The 15,525-nt window shown below is 41.8% G+C and overlaps 1 protein-coding gene across 6 annotated transcripts in view; it reads left to right on the plus strand.

Annotated features, from left to right (window-relative positions):
• Positions 1-15,525, plus strand: part of LOC117667572 (septin-4) — a 69,333-nt gene that overhangs the window by 1,594 nt on the left and 52,214 nt on the right. For 3 of the 6 annotated variants that reach the window (XM_034421036.2, XM_060693148.2, XM_060693149.2), the window contains exon 1: positions 10,865-10,997. The exons of 1 other annotated variant lie outside the window; for it this stretch is intronic. The gene's annotated coding sequence lies outside the window, so the exon portion shown is untranslated. Of the gene's footprint in view, positions 1-10,725; positions 10,998-15,525 lie in introns of those variants that run through there. 2 more of the 6 variants (XM_087883405.1, XM_087883407.1) reach the window with 2 other exon arrangements.

A 15,525-nucleotide genomic window follows, 5' to 3' on the forward strand; every position in this document is an offset into this window, starting at 1 on the left:
CTGTGAACCAGTAATAAGGTAAGTAGAACCCACCCCTGGTGTGGCCCAGTGGTGGATTCCTCCCAGTTCGGTCCGGTTCGGCTGAGCCGGTAGCGGTGACGATATGACGTCACCAAACCTGTTCTCCCCCCCGCCCTCCCACCCCCCCCGCCCCCATGTTATTCTAACCTTTTATTTGGTCCCACCCCCAATCTATTGCTGCCTCCTGAGTCCCAGCTGATGACTAGAGGGAAAAAAACTGTTTAAACTCTTGCCGCGGGGCTTCCAAGGGCCGTCCTACAGCTAATCAGTGTTAAAAGCAAACAAATGAGTCGGGTCATAAGTGCGAGGACCTTCCAGAAATGACTCTGACCAGCTAGCCACGCCCACCTAGTCACATGACCTCCAAGCCACACCCACAAAATAAGTCACGCCCACAGAACCGGTAGTAAAAAAATTTAGAACCCACCCCTGGTGTGGTCCTTACCTTTCCTATCTATTGATATGGGCTTTATATATAGGAGCTTTTTCTTAGCATGCATCAGGTTTTCTGCCATAATTGACGTATTTGCATTTTAAAAGGATAATTTTAAAATATGGGAAGACATCCTGTATCAGTATAGATGGCCACTTCTGGCAGTGTCTTTATTTCTAAGAATGCCTCTTTGCCCAAAAAGAATTGCAAAAGCTCTCTTGAGATGAGTAAAGCCTAGTGCTTTGTTTGGAAGCGTCCCAGCACGTGCCATTTTGCAAGCCTGCGCACATGTCAAAAGTCCCAGTGGACTTGGGTTGCTACCAGATGAGAATGAGATTGACAGCTGCTGCCCAGACAGAGGAGCCACTGCACAACCCTTTGCCTCAGAGAGGTTCCTCTTGATTGCAGCATTCTCCCTATTCAGGGAAAAGGCTTTTTTGGGGGTGGGTGGGAAAACCCAAGCAGCTCTTCAGCAGGAAACAGGATAACAAGAAGTAACACACTTAGGCTGGAAAGAGCAACTCAAGAAAAATGGCTTCTGAGCTTTGGAACAAAGGTTGCCACTGTATAAGACAGGGTTCTCCAATCTTGGCAACTTTAAGACTTGTGGACTTCAACGCCCAGAATTCCTTTGCTGGCTGAGGAATTGTGGGAGTTGAAGTCCACAAGTCTTGAAAGTTGCCAAGATTGGAGACCCCTGGTATAAGAATTTGGGAAATCCAAGGGAGCAAAGAGGAAACCTTTTTCAGGAACTCTTATTTGTCTCCGAGGAACAGATCAAGAAATGATTTTAGTCAGATATCAGCACTGGGATATATAGGAAGTTCTCAACCTACGACCACAATTGAGCCCAAAATTTATGTTGCTAAGCGAAACATTGGTTAAATGAATGTTGCCCCATTTTATAACCTTTCTTGCCACAGTTGTTAAGTGGATCACTGCGGTTACCAGTCTTCGCCATTGACTTTGCTTGTCCGAAGGTTGCAAAAGGCGATCACGTGACCCTAGGACACTGCCACCGTCATAAATATGAGTCAGTTGCCAAGTGTCTGAATTTGGATTGTGTGACCATAGGGATGCTGCAATCATTGTAAGTGTGAAAAATGGTCAGAAGTCACTTTTTTTAGTGCCGTTGTAACTTTGAACGGTCACTAAATGAACTGTTGTAAACCGAGGACTATCTGTACTGTATGTTGTATTTGTGTACATCTAAATCTACTGTGGACACCAGTTTGGTATAGTTGTTAAAGCACCAATTTAGAAACAGGGAGATCCGTAGTTTTAGTCCTGCTTTGGGAACAAAGCCAGCTGGGTGACCTTAACAGTAACAGGGTTGGAAGGGACCTTGGAGGTCATCTAGTCCAACCCCCTGCTCATGTAGGAGACCTGTACTAGGGATTCAAACCACCAAACTGCTGACCTTTCTCATCGACAAGCTCAGTGTCTTAGCCACTGAGCCACCTTGGGCCATCTCTCTGTCTCTCTCAGTCTTTGGAAGATGGCAAGAGTGAACGTTGCCAAGAAAATTGCCAGGACTAGCCCAGAAAGTTGACAGGAGTGAATACTGACTCAAAGGCACACACAAACAATTTCAAAGGTCCTCTTGCAGAAACTTTCCTCCTATTTTAGTGTAGCACCTTAGTAGTTCTCATAGCTTCTGTCTGCCTTCAGAGGCATGGCTTTAATCTTACGGTAGCATATGAGAGAAATAAAGTTCCCACAGTCTAGGTGCCTTCTGGCAAATAAAAGGAGAAAAAGAAGAAGATAAAAATGAATTATCTGCAGCAGTGCCACACACGATTACATTGGCTACCTGCACTCAGATACTAGATCTGTTCATTTCCGTATGGCTATGTTCATACAAATGCTTAACCAAGTTAGGTGAGAGCCTAATGGATGCATGCACACAATCTGTTAGGCTTGGTTGTGTTAACTTGTTTAATTGCTTGATTTATTTTGCAACCACAGCCAATTTGGTTAGTTTATAAGTCCATGTATTACCAGGGCTCCTATATGGGTTAATTCGGCTTTTACTCAGGAAGAAATGGAATGCCACTTTTAAAACACCAGTTTGAGTATCTATCTCCAAATATGGATTATATTTTGAATGAATGAATGGAGACTGTATGCAATCTATGGGCCACTGGTTGGGCTGCCAGATATGGACTGCAAAACTACAAATTATCACTACATGACCACAAAAATGAGATATAAGGTATCTTTGCTACTAGCTATTGGTTGCTCAAATTTTTGTAACTTGGATCTGGTAGTTTTAGCTGCAGTAAAATCTCCCTGAAGTTGAGCTAAGAAGGAATTTGGCCAAAATGAAGGGAAGCCACTGCCCATCAGCATGGGCCTATTAGTCCCAATCAGCAGATTCTGTTTTATCCCAGGTGATATATTGCCAACAAATTAATACACAATTTACTGCATTTCATTTTCTCTTCTTTGATTCAACTTGTCATTTGGTTTTAAGGGCGACACCAAGTAGTTTACTGATTAAGTGCTAAGATCTAGTGCAACTTTTATACCGTATAAGAAAATAATGCATATAGATAGTCTTTGCTTAACAACCAATCACTTAATGACTGTTCAAAGTTATGATGGATCCTCAAAAAGTTATAACCCGTCCTCAGAGTTATGACACTTGCACACACACAGATACTTTTGGATGCTGGCAACTGGCTCACACTTATGACCGATTACAGTGTCCCACAGTCACACAATTGTGATTTGCAATTTTTTGCTGGCTTCTGGCATTTGGGAGAATGGATTTGCTTAATGACCATGTGTTTCATTTGACAACTCTGATGATTCACTGTACAAACATCATAAAAATGGTCATAAAATTGGTGATCTGCTTAACAACCGCAATGACATGACCAAAATTCTCGCCTTGATAGTGGTAGTTAAATGAGGATTACCTATACTTTCCTATTGAAAATAAGCCAGTTAATAAAATCTCCTTCTCCCTCCCTTTATTGGGAAGAGACAGTGACTTTGCATCATGACGGAGGTTATCCAAAAATGATGAATTATTCAGTCACTGTTTTGATAGTTCTTTTGAACTAAATGGCAGGCACTGTTCCTATTAAAATAGCTAAGCATTTGTATTATATGTTACAATATGGCTAAGCATTGTTGTTCTTCAAAGTTTAGTTCCATCGATTTGTGGTATACAGTATTGCAACTTCACTCATTTGTTTGGCAGGACAGTTTCCTGTGCTTTCTATTGATTTCAAAATGTGTTTTTGAAATATATATGAAAAAATATGTAATGTTTTTTAAAAATTAAAGGTATGTTAGAAAACCATAGAATGGTCCCATTATAAAGAGTTCAGAAAAGATCCTACCACCATTTGTAAGTGACAGGTTGCAGATTTAATAGCTTTCTGTTTGATTCCCAGCTCTTTCTTTCCTTAGCTAAGGCTGGTAGAGAGAATTGCAAATTTATCTCTTCTCCTATGTGAATGCTATATTCCCACAATAAGATGTAAAATAGGCTAGACTCAGATTGCGATTGGCCCAAGGGGCACTTGATAATGAGGTTCTACATTAAGCTGTCTCCAGCCAAAATCTGAAATGCTGATCTCTATAGTGCCTTTTGCAGGCTCACTATTCAATGACATTCAGTTCATTGTAATTCATGTGCAACTGTTCTTTTCTGTTTATATGTGTAAATGCATATATATGAGTTACTTTAATAACCTGTTTAAATGTGTTCTGTGAATGTAGCCATAAATTATGAATTGAATTTAATAGAATAGAATAGAAGAATAGAATAGAATAGAATAGAATAGAATAGAATAGAATAGAATAGAATAGAATAGAATAGAATAGAATAGAATTCTTTATTGGACAAGTGTGATTGGACACACAAGGAATTTGTCTTTGGTGCATACGCTCTCAGTCTACATAAAAAGACATTAGTCAAGAATCATAAGGTACAACACTTAATGATAGTCATAGGGTTCAAATAAGCAATTGAATCATACTAGGAAACAATATCAATATAAATCGTAAGGATACAGCAACAAGTTAGAGTCATACAGTCATAAGTGGGAGGAGATGGGTGATAGGAATGATGAGAAGACTAATAGTAATAGTAATGCTGCCTTAGTGAATAGTTCGACAGTGTTGAGGGAATTATTTGTTTAGCAGAGTGATCACGTTCGGGAAAAAACTGTTTTTATGTCTACTTATGTCTATTGAGTCCTTCGGGAGTAGGGCGGTATACAAATCAAATAAACCTAAACCTACTTGTTTTGGTGTGCAGTGCTCTATAGGGTCGTTTTGAGGATAGGAGTTGAAACTTTATGTCCAGGATGCAAGAGGTCTGTAATATTGGCTGGATTCACCCTTCCCAATCAAATCACAGTTAATGCTAATACAGGTAGTCCTGGACTTACAACAGTTCACTTAGTGAGTGTTCGAAGTTACAATGGCACTGAAAAAAAATGATTTATGACCATTTTCACACTTTTGACTGTTGCAGCATCCCCATAGTCACATGATTTACATTCGGATGCTTGACAACTGACTCAGATTTATGACGGTATGTCCGGGGTCATGTGATCCCCTTTTGCAACCTTCTGACAAGCAAAGTCAGTGGGGAAGATGGATTCACTTAACAACTGGGTTGCTAATTTAACAACTGCGGTGATTCACTTAACAAATGTGGCAAGAAAAGTTGTAAAATGAGGCAAAACTCACTTAACAAATTTCTCACTTAGCAACATAAATTTTGGGCTCAATTGTAAGTTGAAGGCTACCTGTGATGTGCCCTGCTCAGAATCACATTGGGTGAGATGGGCAGCTATATAAATTTGATTAAAAAATAAATCAATAATAAAGCATTGTGTGTTTGGCGAATGTGTTAACACAGTCACGTATATGGATATAGATATGGATCAATATGTCTACATTTTTGGATACAGGTAGTCCTCAATCATTTGTTTAGTGATCATTTGAAGTTGCAACGGTGCTAAAAAAAGTAACTTATAACTGGTTTTACAATTGTTGCAGTGTAGCCACAGTCACATGATCAAAATTTGGGGATTTGGCAACTGGCATGCATTTATTTATTTTCTTAAGTTTTATTTGTTTTATTTATATAACATTCAATCTTCATCAAACAGTGTGTGTTCTGGGTACAGTTATGTTTAAATAATTACATTATGCAACTTTGTTGTGATATTCATCCTCATCATATTAATATAATAACATAATAATATAATATTGATACTTAACACTTACATCATCTTCTTTAACAACTCTCCACTTTACCATTTCCTCTTTTTATATCTCCTCCTTTCTAATTTCTGTTTCTATTATCTAGCCATTGATAGAATATGTCCCATATCAAAAAAATATTCAGTTTCTTCTTTATCCTTAATAGTGTTAGTCTATCCATTTCTGCACATTCTAATATTTTCTTAATTACATTGCCCTCAGACGGGATCTCATCATTTTTCCATTGTTGTGCAAATACAATTCTAGTTGCAGTTAGTATATCCTGGATCAAGTATGTAATCTTTTTATCATATTTTTTCTGGTAGAAGGCCCAACAAAAATATCTCTGGTTTCAGATCTCTATGTGTTTTGTCATTTTTTCCAGCCACGTGTGTATTTTTGTCCAATATTTTCTTGCTTTTGGGCAGGTCCACCACATACAGTAGTATATGAACCAGATAATTGATTACACTTCCAACATTTAGCAGATCTGTCTTTATACATTTTTGTCAATCTTGCCGGTGCAAAATGCCATCTATAAAACATTTTATACAAATTTTCTTTATATGCAGTCGACATCGTCAGTTTAATATTTCTATCCCATAATTTCTGCCATTTGTCTAATTCTATTGCATATCCAACATTTTTAGCCCAGGCAATCATTGTCTCCTTTACCTGCTTGGCAACTGGCATGTATTTATGACAGTTGCGGAGTCCCAGAATCACAAGTTCCTCTGCAACTTTCCTAGCTGGCTTCTGGCCAGCAAAGTCAATGGAGGAGGCCAAGTGATTCACTTAAAGACACAGGGATTTGCTTAACGACAGCAGCATTAACAGGTTGCACTTAAAAAACCATTTCGCTTAATGACAGAAGTTCTGCCCCCTATTTATTAATTAAACAAATTTGTATGGCTGCTCCATTTACACACAGGTAACCCCGGAGGACCTACAACATTAAAATTGTGGTCATACGTCAAGGGCCACCTGTACTCTTGCATCATTCTGAATTATAACAAGGTGTTCTACAGTGTCAAAATGTAGCCTGCACAACAGCTTCATAAATAATTTCTCAATGTTGTCCATAGATTTTCAGTTCAAATCTTTGTTGTCAGTGCACAACATATGTACAATGAGATTGGTTGAGCTCCCTCAGTGCACCCCCCCCAACAAAATATAACTCACAGTGAAGACGGAAAATCCCTAACCCAATAAATCGTATCAACAAAACACCCAGTCTTATTGCACCAGTGTGAACATGTTACACATTGCGCCGGCCCTGCAGTCCATCATACTACGTAGTTATGATGTTAGTTCTCATTCAGGAGAAACCCAGTTTCAGTAAAATGTTTTTACTGAAACTACCAGTGAGAACGTGGAATTAATGTTAAATCTTTGCTGAACAGAATGATCCTGTATGTAAACACTATAGGGCTGGAGTAACAAGAAGGGCATTAGTAATGCCATGCTAGGATAAGGGCTGGTGTGGAATTTCAATCTTTAATTTATCTTCATCAGTCTGTAATTCACCTAATTGCAGCACAGATTAGGCTAGGCTGGATTCAAAAAAAAACTCAGCATGGGAACAACAATTACAGAGTCATTTTCTCTGCATGCCGGGAGAAGCTTCACCTACCCAAATGGTAGTCACATCATGTAACTACTTACAGGCCCAGGAACAAGAGTAGAGGAAAAAAAGAGAGAAGCTGAGATGGGAGAGGAGAGAGGAAAGAGCCATCTGGCTGGGCATCCCACTCTCCAAGAGCTCTCTGGCCCCTTCGGATTGAAAGAAATGCCTGGGCAGCCAGCCAGAGGTTTCCCAAAATAATTATATTTTGGATAATTATAGCTGTCCCATGCCACTCGGAGGCTGCAGACTCCACATCTGTACCCTGCGGCTTGAGAGTGGCCTGCCCCCATCCAATCCTATCCCAGCTGAGGAGTTAACTTTCCTGTTCTGACATTAGAGTCAAGGAGCCCAGCTGGAAACTGAGGCCTAAAGAAACACAGGATGCTAGAAGGAACAGGGTGGCAACGGAGTTACTGAGCAAACTTTGGTCAGGCCAGCATCACAGGATAATTGGCAGACAGTGATGTACGCGTTTGTCTAAATGCATCTAGGTCAGCTTTGTTTTTATAAAAGACCCAAATGTAAAGATTTGGGGAAAAGGAGAAGCATCGATTGCTCTCCCTACAGCATTTCCCAAGTTGTCCCCACTCCAAACTGGGATTGTTTCCAATATCGGGTCTAGCTGGGGAAAACGATGAAGCAACTACAGGTACTTCTTGACTTACAAGAGTTTGTTTAGTGACCGTTCAAAGTTATAACAGCAGCAAAAAAAGTGACTTATGACCCCTTTTTCACAGTTACGTTTCCAGCATCCCTGTGATCACAAGATCAAAATTCAGATGCTTGACAATTGATTCATATTTATGTCCGTTGCTGTGTCCCGAGATCATGTGATCCCTTTTTGAGACCACCTGATGAGCAAAGTCAATGGGGAAACCAGATTCACTTAACAACCGGGTTTCTAACTTATCTACTGATGCGATTCACTTAACAATGGTGGCAAGAAAGGTTGTAACATGGGACAAAACTCACTTAACAAACATCTCACTTAGCAATGAGTGTTAAATGTTGGGCTCAATTGTGGTCATAAGTCAAGAGCTACCTGTAGTGGTAAACAAGACTGGCCAAACTCTTGTCAAAATCTTTGCTGGTTTAAGCCTCTTACACCTGCAGTTGGGGATGTACACCTTTGCGATGGAGGGGTTGGGCATGCTTAAAAAAAAACACTTGTGTGGGCCAAGATTCCTGTAAGTTGCAATCAAAGAATCCGTAGCTTGCCATGATGTGCGAATCCTGCCTATGTGTCTCAATCTGCTCCAGGAGAGTTCACATGGTAGTGGAGCTGAAGGTCTTTGGCCAGGTTCAACATCAAGCACACAACTTCCCTTTTACTCTTCAACATTGATTTCCTTGGTGGTGGAGGCTGCCCTCGTAGACTATATACTGTCTTCCCCGTTCCAAGCACTTGTAAGTGGAGGCATTTCTTGCGAACAATCTGCATCAGAGCTTGCTCTGATATTTACAGTGTGTTATCCCCATCACTACTTTCATCATGTTGAGATTATTCTCGGGACACCATGTTCATCCGATGCAGAATATTTTAGGCTTCTCCTCTTTTATCCCAAAGGTGCCTTTTTTCAAGAGGTAACTTGACTTTCTGGTTTTTCTTTGAAGAGGTTTCGCTTCTCATCTAAGAAGCTTCTTCAGCTCTGAGAAGCGGAACATCTTCAAAGAAAAAAACAGAGTCCAATTGCCTCTTGAAAAAGCACCTTTGGGACAACCATGATCTGGATGACTGAGAATCTCCTTAGACAGACTCCTCTTTTCTTCACCATAAGCCCCCTTTTGTGGCCATGGACCCTGGCCATGGACCCTCAAGATTTAACTCAAGATTTAAATCATAACATTTCTTCAAACCTTCCTGCACAATATATGACCCCGTGATGACATCGCAACCCCCCCCCCCGGGGTCATATATTGTGCAGGATTGAAATTAATCTTAGAATTCTGAACATGATCGAAGATACTTTCTTTCAAGCCTTTGAAACATGGGGTGGACTAAAGGAAGCTTCTCCCCTCCCCGTTTTATTTTTTTATTTTTATTTTCCACCTCCTGATTCTAGGTTGCAGGACACATGGATTGCTTATTGTTTACATGCTCAGAAGTTTTTTCTGTCTTTTCTGTCCACTTGGTTATACAAATAGTCCTTGATTTAGGACCATAATTGAAGCCAGAATTATAGTTGTAAGTTGTTGTGGTTGTTAAGTGGGTCACAATGTGAACAGAACCAATTTTACAACATTTTTTTGTGGCAATCATTAAGCAAATGCCATGGTTAGTGAACACCACAGTCAATAAGCAAATAAATTGGCACTTTTATGTACACAATGGGCACTTTTTTTTGCAGGAAATCAGAAGTAAATGCTGGAAGCTGTAAAAAAAAATCAGTCACATGACTGCAGATTTAAGGTGAGCCAGATGTCATGCACCCAAAATACAATCATGTAGGAGGGATGGGAGAGGAGAATTGCAGCCATTATAACTTCAACATCAGTATAAGTAGCTGGTTCTATCATAATTTTGAACAATTGCTAAATTGAGGACTATCTGTATTGAGAATTTGGGTATGCCCTGGATTCCGAGTTCTGCATTTAAAATGTGTCCAATGACTGAAGCAGTATATTTTTTTCCCCTTTCCTGATAGTGAAACCCAATTCACATGAAATAGCACAGGTTGTTCTTCTAAATGAGGGCATTTCTACATTTGGGGATTGTTTCTCTTTAAAAAACTTTTCCTGGCTGAATGATGGCTGTAAGATTCCTGCACTTCTGAAGGTGACATTCAGAGCCAGAGATTCAGTTCCCAGGACAAGTCCTGAGAATCAGAAAGTTCTGCATTCCTCACACGTCCAGAGAAGCCCTCATTATTCACCCATCAAGACTACGAGATGAATGCTGGCACAGAAAGCAGATCTACTGCTGGAACTCGGGCCATAGTCTGCCCATGTTCAGCGCCACAATCTTCCGCATTTATTTTTTTTTTAGCCTCTTGAGGTTTTTGACAGTTTTTAAAACAGAACCTTCCAATTTTAGATACTTTTTGCTTACGCTCAAGGAAACACCGGCTAAACAAAACCAACTTATTTTTTAAAAAAACTTTGCATTCTCGCATCTTCATTTTGATTAGGCAAAACTGTCTCTTTAAGTGACTTAAAAACGTTAAAAACCTATTGTGAGAACACAGCACCTTTCACAGTGCAGTTTTCCAAAGATGCGGGGGGAAAACTCCCAAGCTTTAAATAAAATTAAATAAAATGATAAAATAAGCTTGCACAACGGAGACCCCTTGCACAATTCCGGAATCACAACTCCTCCTTTAACAGGCTTCTGGCTCAGAGGATGGCATACTGCACATGCTCAGAGGCACTGCCCTTTTCAAGTTCTCCGAGGCCGGAAGTTAGTGGGGGGGGGAGGGTGGAGAAAGAAAGGCTCAGAAGTTTATCAGCAGGAGCCTGCTGGTGTTTCTCCTTGCAGCTCAGGGAGAGCTGCGGCTCTTTTCCCCTCCAGGCTGCTGCGGTGCTGAGCTTCGCGGCTCCCCCTCCCGTCCGGTCCCAGTCACATGCCTGCCTGCCTGCAACCTCCGTTAATCCTGCGCCCGGCCTGAGAGGGACGGAGCGAGCCGAACAGCTTCACCTGGCGGCGCGGCGGAGACTGGAGCCGCCGATTTGCTGCCCCTGCAGTGGGTAAGCCGGAGGGAGGGACGGGGGGGGGGAGCGGCTGGGCAGGGAAGTCGGGAAGCGGAGCGGCTGCCGTTGCGGTGGCAGCGAAACGCGCCGCCGTCCTTTTCCCCGGAGATCCAAAGGCGGATCGCGCGAGTGGTTTTGCGCGGCGTCGTTGGCGCCCGTCGGGGGTGGCTGCTTCGTGTTTCCCCTCCACCCGGGGAAAGGGATGCTTTTTGGGTCTAAGGCCGGGAGGCCCCGCACTTCTTCACATACCCCCCCCCCCCGGTCTCCGGGTGTCGCCGGCGGTTGGAGACTCGGCGATGCAGGAGAAAGTCGGCGCTGCTGCTGCTGCTGCTTTTCAGCCCAGAAGTTTCTCCTGGGATTCGTGTGGAAGCGATGATCGTCGTTCTTTTTGGAAGATGTGGAAGTTTTGATACCGCAGGAGGCTAGCGGGCATCTGAGCGTGTACCGAGTTTTTTTTGTTTTTTTTTTTAATAAATAAATTCGGGCCATTACGTAAGCGAGGAGGCAGCGGCGCATAGGTTACAACAAGTCGCGTTTCATCGTTCCTACTTTAAGCCTGGACTGCACGCTTAGGAGGTTTGGGAGAAAGGGAGGGTGGGGGGCGCTTTACTTTTTCTGCGCCAGCATCCCCAAACCGAGCCTTACTCGAATGCCATGAAATTTGGGAGTCTAGAGACCGTGGCAGGAAAATCTGATTTCATCCCACCCTCTCTCGGCCCGGCTTGATGGCTTGCAGAAATGGTTTGAGAATACCAGCCTATCTCCATAGGCCTTTGGCCGCTGAGCTAAGGTGTGATACATGCAAAGCATTTGATGATACTCACAGTAGCTGTTTCACCCAATTCCCTTAATTGGATCAGTGGATCAGGGAAGGACTAGCAGATGCATTACACCCCAACATGTGGTTAATGCTAGCCTTAATATTATTATTTTTTTTGCACCTTGTGTGCTGTGCAACCCAGATTGCTTAGTTAAATGATGATTCCATGTGAATTCAGATCCTGGATTAATTTAGAAATAGATGGGTTGTGTTAGTACAGAGTGAAGCACAGCATGATGATCTCTTTATAGGCCCAGGTCTTGCTCTTCTTTTGGTGTGTGGGGGGGTGTCCCCTACCACAGGATGTCTCTTCTCTCCCAATAAAAAGGACCCCCCCCCCCAGATTAATCTGCATTTAGCCCTTCCTCCATGTAGCAGATGGATATTTGAGATATATTTACAGTCCAAGCATTACCTATGGGGAAAAATTTATTTATTTATTTATTTATTGGTTCGATTTATATGCCGCCCTTCTCCGGAGACTCAGGGTGGCTTACAATGCGTTAAGCAATAACCTTCATACTTTTTTGTATATACTACTTATTAGGGCTTTCGCCCCCCCCCCAAGCGGTGTTCTTTTTTTATACAAAGTCAGCTTATTGCCCCCACAATCCGGGTCCTCATTTTACCTACCTCGGAAGGATGGAAGGCTGAGTCAACCTTGAACCTGGTAAGATTTGAACTCGCAGTAATTGCAGGCAGCTGGCAGCTAAGTGCTACTTAACAGCACTTTAGTCTGTTGCACCACCAAGGGTGCCTCCGATGCAGAATATTCTAGGGTAGGGATTCCCAACTGGGGGTGCTTGCACCCCTTGGAGGTGTGAGATGATATTCCAGGGAGTGCGAAAACTTGGGTTTAGAAATTTCAAAATTATAGTGTATATGCATAATTCAAACCAGGTATTTACTTTTCTAAGGGGTGCGAGAATATATCAGAAGCGTTCTAGGGGTGCGGGGTATAAAAAAGTTTGGGAACCCCTGTGCTAGAATCTAGTGGGATGTTGTTCCTGATCAGATATTCCTGATGGTTTTTCCAACCTGCTGCCATTGGACCAGTTGAGTAAAACCACCACCATTAATTCCAACCAAGAGTTCACCCATCCTCTGCCATTCAAAATTTGATTTTGATAGGTGCAAATAGGATGGAATTTTTTTTGTTACAGCATAAGATATAGTCTGGAATTTGATGTAACGATGGATACTGAAGCTCTCCAGATTACATTGTTTTGGGAAAGAATTAGACATATATGGAAGATATTGTCTAGGAGGGGAGGACTAGGAGCTATTACTATTCATAACAATAGGTTGAACTTCAAAGTTTTCAAGATTGTCTACATTAGCATTTCTCAACCTCAGCCACTTTAAGATGCATGGACTTCAACTCCCAGAATTCCTCAGCCACCATCAAGTCCATATACCTTAATGTGGTTAAAAGTTGAGAAATACTGGTCTGGACGAACAGAGACTGGGGAGGGAAGGAACGGAAGAGGTGGTCTGTTGTCTTGTTTATGAATTTAGTAGTGTGGTTTTCTTTGTAGTAGTCCTGCCTTTCTTTTAGGAGTTCAAGGCAACATACATACCGCTAGTATTGCAATAGTGGCGAATATCTGTAGTTCGGGCATAGGATTAGGGTGAAGATTGGTTCTCCGAGCTTGTGGGTTGGTTTCTGAACATTTTGTTACCGGGCTAGGTAACATCTTCAGTGGAGTTTAGGAACCCTAAATTTCGCTGAAGATGTTATCTAGCCTGGTAACAAAATGTTCGGAAACTAACTTATAAGCTAGGACCGTGATGGCGAACCTATGGCACACGTGCCAGAGGTGGCACACAGAGCTCTCTCTGTGGGCTCAGCCAGCTGGTTGTTGTGTTTCCGAGGTGCACATGCACGCCAGCCAGCTGGTTGTTGTGTTTCCGAGGTGCACATGCACGCCGGCCAGCTGATCGTCGGGTTTCCGAGGTGCACATGCACGCCGGCCAGCTGGTCGTCGGGTTCCAGTTTGGGCACTCTGTGCCTAAAAGGTTCACCATCACTGAGCTAGGAGAGGCCATCACTCTCATGCATAGTATTCCCTCTACCAATTTATCCCCATAATAACAGCAATCCGGACAGTAGGAGGGGCTGAGAAATAAGCAACTGGAAGTTAACCAGTCAGCTTTTTTGGCTGAGGGTGGACTGGAATGTGGCTTCACCATGTTCCCTCTCCTGTCTTGGGATGCTATGTGGTTGATCTGTCCTGGAAATGAGATCTTTGAGTAAATGGAACTTCCTTCTTCCAAAGCTATTTTCCAGCAGTGTGAGCTAATAATCCTGGTCCTGAGAACCAGAACATATTTTTCCTTCTTTCTAACTTGGTTTACTTTTTTTTTTTTGCCAGCAAATTCTTATTCTCTCACCCTGTTCTGGATTAGCCAACTCTCCCCCTTATAGCTTTTATGGCAACTTTTTACGTCAGGCAGGAGAGGATGCCAGTGAGTATGCCAAATCCCTGCATATTTTCAATTCTCCTCCTAGAAGCCAGCCGGCAGTTCTGTGGGAACAGGAAACAGCTTCTCAGGGTTTTCTATCCCTTTTTTTTTCATGTGCCTCAGCTTTGCTAGCAAAAATAACACAGATGCATAGTTGTAATCAGTGAAGGGTTTTCCACAATCATTTTGACATGCCGTCCCGTTTTAGAGAAAATGGCCCACAGCCTACCCACCCATTATTATCTTCTAACATTACTACTTTCAAACTTTATCCCACAATTAAGGTGTGGGATGTGATTCAAAATTAGTTTCAAAGCAGACTTTTTCAAAAATGATCTTTAACAATTTTAGATTAAAGAGACACAAGTATCACCTGCAGCGATATGGTGGAGTATATTGAAATGCACCTGTCCAGGATTCCAGCCAACTAGAAAAGCCAAGCCCTTTCTCTAGGAACTTTTATTATACTTCCCCATTTTTTATTTCCTTTCCTTTTATTTTTCAGCAACAGCCAGTCTGCTAAACATATCCAATCCTTGTTGTATTTTCTTGTGTTTGTTTGGCTGCCTTTTATTTGTAAAAAGAAAAAAATGTTAAGAATTTTTTCTGTTTGCTCCATGGTCCTGTTTTGGCTATTTATAGTCCCCGCTTAGTGTCTTTGTTGTTCAAAGGAATGATGATGTTAGAAACGATGACGTTAGAAAACTGTGAGAGCGTTTATTGTGTGCATATGAAATTGCAAGCAATCAAAGTGCTGTTCGGCCTGTTCCATGACTGGTTTAGTGGGTTCACATTTTGGGAATGTGCTTAAGGCAAAAAGATTATATAATCCCTTCCATTTTTGGGGGCATATGCGAGCAAGTATTGAAATATTTAGATTGGTCCAATATTTGTCAAATGTCCTGATTCTTAGGAAAGTGGAGGGAGGCTTTATTCAAAACTGGTCAAGGAAGGAAAATATATCAGAGGAATCTGCCTGTTGTTTTGTTGTCCTCTTCCAAACAGAACATCTATGACAGCAGGTAAAAAAAAATCTAGTTATAACTAGAAAAGATGCTGGTCAGAGAACAGACAAGCACATCATGTAGAAATCCAGGCAGTATTTTCTTCTGAAGTGGCATGACGTTTCTATCTCTATGAACTAAGAATTATTGAGTAATGTGATTGGACTTCTTACAGAAAATGAAATACATTTAAGACTCGGAGAGGAAAAAAATAGAGACTAGCACAGTAGACTCA

This window comes from Pantherophis guttatus, chromosome 1, assembly GCF_059756535.1.
Source record: "Pantherophis guttatus breed Tessera chromosome 1, ASM5975653v1, whole genome shotgun sequence".
Lineage (NCBI taxonomy): Eukaryota > Metazoa > Chordata > Lepidosauria > Squamata > Colubridae > Pantherophis > Pantherophis guttatus.